Here is an 11,855-nt window from a genome sequence, read left to right as displayed (position 1 = left end):
CACAAAAAAATAGAAACCTTATATAAGCGTTATAATGAAGGCAAAACATGACCTATGTATCTACCGTATTGGCCCGAATATAAGAAGGTGTTTTTTGCATTGTAATGAGACTGAAAAGGAGGGGGTCGTCTTATATTCGCGGTCTAGACATTATACCCATTCACGACGCTAGATGGCGCCAGATATCATTGAAGCGATGTTCTGTCATGACAAATCTCAGCTACTCTCGAGTTTAACCAGTTTGCATTATTTTATTGCAATGTTTTTCCTTATTCAGATTTGTTTCAAGACCACAGTTACAGTTAGACTTCACTTTGATGGTAATGCAGTTATTGCAATTTTGTTGTTTTATCACAATAGATTGGTTTATTTACATTTCAAAAACCAGAAGCCATTCATTTACGAATGTGATTGCACTTTAGTTTATATATTTAAATGTTCAGATATTAAGATTTGAATGAGGCAAAATAACATGCTTTTTCTCTCAAATATATTGTTATAATCATTTGTTTTGGATGTACTGTAATTATTTTCTGTATAAAAATTAATTTGGTGTTCAAAAAGTCTTTTTTCAAACTTTAGTCTTGAAAAAGAGGGGGTCGTCTTATAATGAGGGCGATCTTATATTCGGGCCAATACGGTATATTAGATAAATTATCACCACGCCTATCATCACCACTAGGGCAGCGCTAAAGAGCGCATGCAGCTCTCGAGCCATGGGTTGTTGATCCCCGCGTTACACTAACTAAAACTAAAAGTTACACTAAAAACTATGTAGTTACTGTACCTAGACGACAAGAGTAAATGTAACTCGTTGATTTTCACCCAATACAAGTTTAACTTTTCCGTCTTTTGCATATACATTTTTCTTAATCGTTGTAAACATTAGCTTGTCCCAAGTGACTAATTTTCACATATTGGCACTCTTTGGCAAGAGTGCAGTACACAACGCCGCGTCACATGGTCCCTATTTGTTATGTACTTCCTAAATCTAAGTACATGTAAGGCTGAGACTTGAGTAGAACAACAGTTCTTTATTCAGTGTGCTTCTCATCAACTGCGCACACGACTCCTCACTCAGGTTCCTTTTTATCATAATACCACAACAAGAGGGTGCGCACAACTATGGCAACAGCAGTGTGACATAAATATGTCACACTATTGTTTGTCTCCTGTGTCTTCAGCTGCCTAAAACATGGCATGACAGGTATTTGTTTGCTACATATTTTTATTTTGGGGCTATTTTCTAAGTGCCAGCTATCTAGCCTACTGAAGAAGAAAAAAGTTGATTTTTCTTTTTTCACGTTCAATAATTCTTTTAATGAAAAGGAGACGACACTCAATTAATGAAAAGGAGACGACACTCAATTCAGGAATTAAATGAAAGCAATAATCAACTAAGATTAATTTACACGTATTAAGAAAAGAATAATCAAAAGCTGGTCAGCCAGGACTGAATCCCCCAGAGTGCCCCAGGTGCCTTCGAGAAGATTCCACCCCGACCTTTCAACGCATACACATTTTGTTATTCCAAATGTGAATAGGCAGGCCCCCTGTGTTAACCGATGAAGAAGGTTCACAAGAAAGTATTTTACTAGCTGCTATGTTATGTTCTCTTCTTTGACCTTACTTTTAAGAAGAAGCTCAGAGCTACATTCTTATCTTATCCAAATAAAGTCGAAAAAAGACCAACAATATAGAAATTAATATCCATTTATTCATCTTCGGAACTGCCTATCCTCACAAGGGTTGCGGGGGTGCTGGAGTCTATCCCAACTAACAACGAACAGGAGGCAGGGTACACCCTGAACTGGCTGCCAGCCAGTCGCAGGGCACGTAGAGACAAATAAACAGCCACACACACACACAAACACACCCACACACCATCACAGACAATTTGGAGTGTTTAATCAGCTTACCATGCATGTTTTTTGGAAATTGGAAGGAAACCGGAGTACCCGGAGAAAACCCCGCAGGCTATAGTGGGACCTTTTTTTCTTTAAAAGAGGCTCCTTTTTTTCCATGTTCGATTGTTTCATGCACAAAATAAACAAGTCATGTGCTTAGATTGACCCCAGGGTTGCTCTGGTACCACCTCCTCTGCCCTGGATGATTTAAATGCCATTTTTCTGGATTCCCCCACATTTATTCATCATTTTAAAAAAAAATTAAAAAAATTTGCAGTCATTTTCCATGCCGTTTATCCTCACGGGGGTTGCGGAATGTAAAGAATAAGTGAGCAAAAAATGACGGTGACTTGTCCCACCCGTCAACCGCACTGTAGATAATTTATTTTACTTTAGCGATACAAAATCAGCTAATTACAGACATGACGAGAAAGTGTGGATGCTGCAAAAATATATCTGCCACATAACTGCTCAATTGGAAAACAAAACCACAACCATTTTTTGAAACTTTGCCTAAACACTAACTGTATTTTTTTTGTATTTATTTTACTGTATTTTTCGGACTATAAGTCGCACCTGAGTATAAGTCGCACCAGCCATAAAATGCCCAACAAAGAGGAAAAAAACATATATAAATCGCACCAGAGTATAAGTCACATTTTTGGGGGAAATTTACTTGATAAAATCCAACACATAGAACACATATTGTATGTCATCTTGAAAGGCAAATTAAAATAAAAATACAATAGAGAACAACATGCTGAATAAGTGTACAGTATGATAATGTTACATGATGCATGAACAATGAAATGCGAACGTGGCCGGTATGTTCACGTAACATAGCTATTAAAAGTTATTCAGATAACTATAACATAAAGAACATGCTAACAAGTTTACCAAACCATCAGTGTCACTCCAAAACACCAAAATAACATGTGAAATTATATAATAATGTGTTAATAATTTCACACATAAATCGCTCCAGGGTATGAGTCGCACAACCCAGCCCAACTATGAAAAAAAACGCGATTTATAGTCCGAAAAATACAGTATACTATTTCCTCTCAGTATAGCTGTTGCCCCCTCGTGTTCAATCCGACCAATTGCTGTAATCTGTTACATAATGCAGTGTAATCCCGATTTCCAATTTCATGCCTTCAGGTTATGTGTATCCTGGTCGGAAATAATCCACTGTGTGTTCAATGCCAAATAGTGTTTAGGCAGAAGGGTTCAAATTAAGGTCTCAAACCGGATGTTTGTCTGATACGACACAATGTTTTTTTTTTTTTTTTTAAGGAAAGCTTCCTATTTAAACAAACCTCCCCCAAACACTCCCTTTTTTCTTAAAATAAAAGTGTGAGTTTCATATTATTATTATTGCAGTGTGAAGCCCACGGTAAAATACAAATAAACACTATTCACCATATAGCTAAAACGTTTAATTTAAATAAACAGACAAATAACACATTGTTAGCGAATAAACTACATTTGATGGGTTTTAATGTTCCCGTTTGTCACGTCGTAAATAATGAAGCGCTCTCTTCCTGGTCGTCATCGTGAGATCAGATTGTCATGCAGCATCCTTGCTACGTGCACAACCTCCCTCTGCTCATGGCAACACTGTACACAAGCGACTCGAGTTCGACCACTTCGCACTGTACGCATAGGGGTGTCGTTTTCTTCGAAAAGGTTCAAACTACGAGTATTACGCAAATAACATCAGTTACAGATGCTCGCAGCCTTTACTTTAATGTACCTAAATGCAATGATATTGATATTCGGAGGTAAAAGTCACTTGATCGATAATTGATTTAAGGCACAATGGTTTATCCCTAATGTACGACGTGCAAAACTGAACGCACCGCACCCCAACTGGAGCGCAAATCTGAAGGTAACTGCTAGTTGGGGAAAGACCACTATGCTGAGGATTTCATTCGTCAATGATGTCTCGTAGGCGGGGCGTTTTTCGCTAGACTGAAAGCTCATTGGCTAGACGCCTTGCCCGTTGTATTTTTAATTTGCATAACCAGGTCAGGTTGTCGCTACATGGGAGTGGGCAGGGTAGAGCCAGTGCAAGTGAACTGAACTTCGGATGTGTTGGATTTACTAGAATCTGTTCATTCGCTCATGTTTGGCCATTTTTTAAAAAGGAAAAAGAGCTAGTGGGTATTGATATAGACGCGATATACACAAATAAACGTGATTCTTCTCATGTATGTATTTTTTAAAATAAGTATGCTACAAGTAAAACTTGGAACCGGTAAGTAGACGCCACCAAGATTTATGGGATGGATGAATGGATGTTCTTTATAGTATTGAAATATAATACTGTACATGGAATTGCCTTAATTTTAGCATGCAACAATAATATATTTTACTCATAATTAGAATTAGTAATATGCACTCCAAACTCCAGTTTTAAGCGGGTCATTTTATAATTATTTTCTAGTACTTGTTGGTACCTCATGTTACTGAATAGATTGCCTCTGTTTAATTCTGTTTTGTCTTGTTTAATTGTGTGTTAATTATCACATTGTGTGTTATTGCTGCCAGGGTAGTGATTCCAAAGCTCTAAAAGCAGGTAAGCCACTGACTAACGCACATTGCGCCCAATGTCAGTTCCACTGTGCGTGTGACAGCGGCTAACCTGGTTTTGGGATGTCTTCGAGATCACAAAAGCAAGACATCATTCAGCCAGCAATCCATCATGTCCCAGTACTGTACTGTATTGCTGGGACAGGCCTGCCAATATGGGCAGTCCGGCCCCTCCCTTTGATAGCCTACTGTACTTTATTTATGGCCTACACAACATGGACACGATTTAGGTCGTGACCCACTCCCTAAATGCGATGCTGTGTTATCACTTTCATTTACCTTTATATTACTCATAGTAATTTGTTTATAATTCAGCGGGGCATCGTTTTATTCCAAGTCATTTATGTGGAATAATGTGTGGTTTGTAAAGTTACACATTCTATTTATGACAAAAGGTCTCATTTAAGAAGAATTTGATAGGTGGAATACCATCAGTTATTCATCAGTGGGAGATCAATCAAATGTACTTGATGTAAGTGCTATCTTAATGAAGTGGGTCAATTTACATCGTTTTAAAAATAAATACATCAAACATCTAATCTGGACTATCGAAGGAATTTAATCTTTTTTTTTTTTCAAGGGGAACATACAGCCCATGGGCAAGTGAATAGCTGATAAATGTCTGTGTGTCTGAAGCAGCTCGTTGGTTTGACGCTTTCGCAACGCTTGGATGACATGTAAGGGTTTTTTCGTCCACCAGTGGGCGCCAGAGGTGTAACGCTGTCCCGGCTCTGTCCAGACTCCAGACAACGGCGCCAACTCAAGGATTTGGGGGATTATATAACCCTTGCCAGACAGTTTAAATTCTTCGTACTATAATCCAATTCTTTATCAGTAATTATGTCTAAAATTTCAATTTCATGGTTTGGATTCACTATATACACTTAGCATGATGTGTTTAAGAGGAAACAAGACAGAATGAATAATGTTCTCGAGATGTAGAGAATTAATAACAACACTCAGTGTACAACAACCAGTTTTTTGTAGACCAAGGATAAAACATCACAAGTGAGGGGAGTTTTGTGTTGATTACACTAGAGCAGCACAAATATTCAAATACAAGTAATTCATTTCTGACTTTAAAAACAAAGGGAGTTGTGTACTCAACAAAAACTAAGTAGGGTGCTTTTAAATTAAGTCAGTATATCTGCATCCATAGTACCAAGGGTGTAGTGCATAGGGACGGTAGGGACAAAACACTACCAACTTTTCAGGATGCTCAAATTATCCCCACCAACTTTTAAGCAACATTATTTGCATTATATAATGACTTCAGTCATATACAGTGCTGCTCAAAAGTTTGTGAACCCCCTCAACATTTTGGAATTTTCTATTATTTCAACCTGATTTCCTAATCAATCAATTCAGTAGTTTTTTTTTTTGTTTTTTTAACAGTTGTGTTGTCGAGACTAAATAAAAAAGAGTTTTCATCAACAGATGTAGGTGCAAAATTGAACTGTTTGGTCACAACCAAAACCGCCATGTCTGGCGAAAAGTCAACACTGCATACCACCAAAAGAACCTTCTCCCAACAGTGAAGCATGGAGGTGGGAATGTCAAGATCTGGGCTTGCTTTTCATCCTCAGGACCTGGACAACTCCACATAGTCCAGGGAATCATGAATTCTGAGGAATATTGTCAAATCCTAGAACATAACCTGACGCCATCTGTTTTGAAGTTAAAGCTTGGCAGAAGGTGGATCATGCAACATGATAATGATCCAAAGCATTCCAGCAATACAACCAAGGAATGGCTGAAAAAGAAGAAGATTCGTGTTCTGCACTGGCCCAGTCAAAGTCCTGACCTAAATCCCATTGAAATGCTGTGGCGGGACCTGAAGCGAGCAGTTCATGCCAGACGCCCATCAAACCTCTCTCAACTGACTGCGTTCTGCAAGGAAGAATGGGCAAAAATCCCCCAAAGTAGATGTGAGAGGCTGATTAGTCACTACAGAAACCGTTTGGTTGAGGTAATCTCTGCAAAAGGAGGCGCAATATCCTATTAACTGAAGGGGTTCACATACTTTTGCACACATGATATCTGAGTTTTTCTTAAATCAACCACTTTTGTTAAATAAAGAATGACAATATAACTATTTCTTTTGTTTCAGTCCATTATTTGGAATGTCAGTATTGTGGATTTGGGTATAACTTAACATTTAATAAGGTTATTTTAGTTTTTTTTACAAAAAATCTGACCATCGCTGTGGGGTTCACAAACTTTCGAGCAGCACTGTAGGTAATTTAGATTGTCCTCCTATATGTTGTAAGGATAGACTTGATCCTACCATTAATAAGTGAATTACAGTACTTTCATTATGTTCAGACTTACACAAACCCCTTTCCACTCACTGAATGTGGAGTCCATTTTTCCCCCTCAAACGCACGTTTGATTGGCTGATGACTTGACCCCCCCCCCCCACACACACACACCCATTCACAGCCCGACAGAAATACAACATGCCACCTCCCTCACTCCCCTCAAAGACGAAGGATATTAGAATTTTTTTTTTCCGCAAGCAACAGCCACTGTAAGTAATATAAAAATACGTCAGTGTTGTGGAGGTGGGGAACACTCCACTACTTTTCCTACTTCTACTTGCATAGTACACATTTATTTTAGCAAGTCTTGATCAGGCTTGAGTATTTCTTGAAGCTTCATGTGGAACTTGCTCAATGTTTTTGAGGTCAGTGAGCAATCAGCTCCAATTTAATGAGATACACTGTGAGAGTGTCCAAGGGTAGTGATAAAGAGTTATGGTCATGATGAACAGGGGTGAGGCGGCACGGTGGTTGAGTGGTTAGCACGTCTGCCTCACAGTTCCGAGTTCAAAGGTTCAATCCCGGACTCCGGGCTTCGACCTTCCTGTGTGGAGTTTGCATGTTCTCCTTGTCTGTAGGTATGAGTGTGTGCGTGAATGGTTGTATGTCTCCTTGTGCACTGCGATTGGCTGGCAACCAGTTCAGGGTGTCCCCTGCTTACTGCCCGAAGTTAGCTGGGATAGGCTCCAGCACCTCCGTGACCCTCGTGAGGAAAAAGCGGCATGGAAAATGAATGAATGAACAGGGGTGCACAGCCACACAATCACGCAACAAGTTTTTTTTTTTTTTTTTTTTCCAAGTTCATAGTTTAAATTCACACAAAAATAAGTTTTGGACAGTGACAGTTTTCCTAATTTTGCATTCATCTATTGAAACAATGGAGTATGGAAATAAAGTAATTGTAGCCCTTAAATATAATTTAACCATATTTTTGAAGTAGCTTTTAAGCAATTACCTCTTTTTATAGTGAAATAATTTCAAGGGTCAATATGAATAAACCATCTTTTTATATATATATATATATATATATATATATATATATATATATACATATATACATATACACAGTATATACAGTGAGGTAAATAATTATTTGAAAAGTTCTTCCACTTAGAAATGATGGGCGGGTTTGAAATTTTCATGGTAGGTGTTTGTCCACTGTGAGAGACAATTTTAAAAAATCCAGAAATCACAGTGTATGATTTTTAAAAACAATTTATTTGTATTCTAATGCTGCAAATAAGTATTTGAACACCTGAGAAAATCAATGTCAATATTTGGTACGGTAGCATTTGTTCGCAATTACAAAGGTCAAACATTTCCTGTAATTTAGCAGGGATTTTGAACCACTGCTCCACACAGATCTTCTCTAGATCAATCAGATTTCTGAACTGTCACTGAGAAACACAAAGTTTGAGCTTTGATTTTCTATTGGGTTTGGGTCTGGAAACTGACTAGGCCCCTCTAGAACCTTGATATGATTTTGACAAAGCCAGTCCTTGGTTATTCTGGCTGTCTGCTTCGGGCCATTGTGTTGTGGAAGACCCAGTCACGACCCATTTTCAATTCTCTAAAAGAAAGAGGTTATTCCCCAAAATGTCACAATACATGTCCCTGGTCATCCTCTACTTAATACAGTGCAGTCATCCAGTCCTACGTGCAGAAAAACACCACCTGCATGCTGCACAGTAGGGATGGTACTCACCATTCTTCTTCTTCCAAACACTATGACTGGAATTAAGACCAAAAAGATCCCATTTGAAGATTTAATCTCATATGTCCACATGACTTTCTCCCATGACTCCTCTGGATCATCCAAACAGTCATTGGCAAGTTTAGGGGCCGTTTACATGGTGACTCTCCGAGAATACGAAAAATTTCAAATTTGCATTTGCGTCTCCATTTGAACAATTTCGCAGTTCCGCATGAAAACAATATAGTATTCATGCCAGGCCCTAGGGGGAAGTGCAGATTTACAGGGCGACAGAGAATGATGCACTTTGACCCCACCAAGCTCCCTCATTCCAGAAAAAAATATGCCCGCCCACTCGAAGCAGTCATTTTTCTTTTGTTCAAAAAGGCACAAAAATTGAAATGTTCAACATATTTCATTTACAAATATTATTAAAACAATAAATTAAAGCCGACATTCCGCCATATTTGCTGTTTTTAATGTTTAGTAGCACCGCTGTGCACGCCCAATGTGACGTGTACGAGTGCTGACGTTAACGGCGCGGTCTCACGCCGCAGGAGCCTTTGATATGCATGCCGAGGAAGCCCTCCTCAATCCCCCGTAACCGGATTCTTCCACTTTGGAGGCAGGATTTAGAATTTTTCGTCTTTGCCTTCCGTCTTCGCCGACACCGTATGCACGCGAGGCATGTCCGCTACTCAGTCTTTGTGTCGCAGGGTCGCCATGTAAACTGCCCCTTAAAACGGGCCTGGCCATGTGTTGGTTTTAGCAGGGGAGCCATCCGTGCCATGCATTATTTTGAACCATGACGTCTTAGTATATTACCAACATTAACCTTGGAAATGGTGGTCCCAGCTCCTTTCAGTTCATTGACTAGGTCCTCCCGTGTAGTTCTTGGCTGATTCCCCGCAATTCTTAGGATCACTGAGGCCCTACGAGGTAGATCTTGAATGGAGTCCCAGTCCTATGGACATTGACAATCATGTTTAGCTTCTTCCATTTTCTAATAATTCCTCCAACGGTGGATCTTATAAATTTCTTGGCAATTGCCTCGACAAACAATTCTGTCTCTAGTGTCTTTTGACAGATCTTTGGGGTGTATGGTGTGGACAGGTGTTTATATGCAGTAAACTGCCTCAAACAGGTCCAAAAGTCAGACTCAAATAGTCTTAGGAGAATAAGTGGAGTGGATATGAACTTTTTAAAGGCAACTAACATGTCTTTGAGGCTCACAATTTAACTAATCAACAGGTGTTCTAATACTTATTTGCAGCAGTAAAATACACATGAATTGTTAAAAAAATCATACATTGTTAAAAAAAAAATCATGCACTGTGATTTCTGGATTTTTTTCCTTTAGATTGTCTATCACAGTGGACAAGCACGTGCCATGAAAATTTCAAACCCGCCCATCATTTCTAAATTGGAGACCTTTCAAAATAGCAGGGTGTTCAAATACTAATTTTCCTTACTTTAAGTAGCAAAACTCAACAACATTGACAAGCCCCATAAAATGTGCTTCTTTTTATGTAGTTTTGGCATGTTCTGAAAATATTCTGCTAACTACAGAGTTTAATAAGGGATTAAATTAGGGGTCTCAAACTCTTTTTTTTTTTTTTTGACCGGCCACATTCTAATTATGGTTTCCCTCAGACTGCGAACCCATATAAATGTATGATCATCTCATATTGTTACATCCACACAACAAATTGAAGGATACCAGTTTTTAAAATTAGGAGCCAATAAAACCTTTTTTTAATTCTATTTTACAAGTTGGATTGGTAACAATGAATGCTTTCATTTTTTCAATATTTTTAAAAGTGAAAACAAATCTCAAAATTCCGTATTTTACCAAAAACAGTCAACACGCATTTGCTTTTGGGTACCACGCATAATTTGGACCCCAAGTCGTAAGTTTGACACATGTGATTTAAATGACATCAATTTCATCAAAGTGTCATCTGATAAAACTAATAATTTTGATCATGGACTGTAAATTCTTAATAGGGAATATTTTGCATGTGTACCGTAAACTACTGGCTTCTCAGTCATTATGTGTTATTTGCCCCTTTCAGACGCCCACTATGTTTCCAATGACATCAGGTTCACCTTTTACAATTAGCCTTATGTCATTTTGGCTGAAAAAGTGGCTTTGCATTTTTTTGTTTCATAATTCCCATCACGAGCAGAGGTGGGTAGTACCGCGTTACTCAAGCAAATGTAACTTTTTGAGAAAAATATACTTCTTGAGTACTATAAGCCACAGCTGTCCTCACAGTATTATAGGATATTTACAGCAAAAGATATTAACCGGTAACACCTTTTTGACAGTGGCATCATAAGACCGTCATAAATAGGATGAGACTGTCATGAGCATTAATGAATGCTTATGGCAGATGTCATTACCTCACTTTGAATGAATAAAAAACATCTGAGCTGAACATAAACATAGTGACAAAATGTGCCGGATGACACTTAATGACATCTGTCATAAGCCTTCATTAATGCCAATGAAAGTCTCATGTCATAATTATGACGGTCTTATATCTAATCAAATGATCAGCTCATCAGCAAGCTCGGCAGGAGCATGATAATGATTCTGATTATTTGATTCAGGTGTGTTGGAGGAGGGAGACATGGAAAACAAGCTGGATAGGGGCTCTCGAGGGCCGGACTTGGGCACCCCTGATATACCAGTAGATGAAGTGCTGAGAAAAAAACAACAACAAAATCTGATAGTAAGCAGTTATTCACAATGTTACTCATTACATGAGTATTCTTTTGAACGAATCACTTTTTGGATGACTACCTTTACTTGAGTAATATTATTTAGAAGTAACGCTACTCCTACTTGAGTAAAGTTTTTGGCTCGTCTACCCACCTCTGATCACGCCTCATAGTTGGATATTTTGAAGCTTAAATAGCTACTGTGAAGGCATAGCAAATTATTTCCAGGGAAGGACACTTATGGGTCATATACTGTCTATTGAAACTGTCCATTACTTGGTAGAATTTTTAAGATGAACTTCTGTAAATCCCTCTGTCCTCATTCTGTCTACTAGTTATTCTTATTTTAAAACTGAGCGCAAGGAGAACCAGCCAAACAGACTCTGGAGACAGAAAGGGTTACTGAGGGTGTTGTCAATCATTTTGTTAAGTACGCAGCCTCGTGGCTACGTGGTAAGTCAGGACTGTTGGATTTTTAATCGATTGTAGGCTACATTCCAAAAAATTCAACGTCAAACCGGTAAAATTGTTTTGCAACAACCCACTATGAATAAATCATGCTTGAAATGTTGCAGCCGTGGCTAAGATCAAACTTGCCTGCACAATGAGTGA

This window comes from Corythoichthys intestinalis, chromosome 5, assembly GCF_030265065.1.
Source record: "Corythoichthys intestinalis isolate RoL2023-P3 chromosome 5, ASM3026506v1, whole genome shotgun sequence".
In the NCBI taxonomy this organism is placed as follows: Eukaryota; Metazoa; Chordata; class Actinopteri; order Syngnathiformes; family Syngnathidae; genus Corythoichthys; species Corythoichthys intestinalis.
This window is presented reverse-complemented; position numbering follows the sequence as displayed.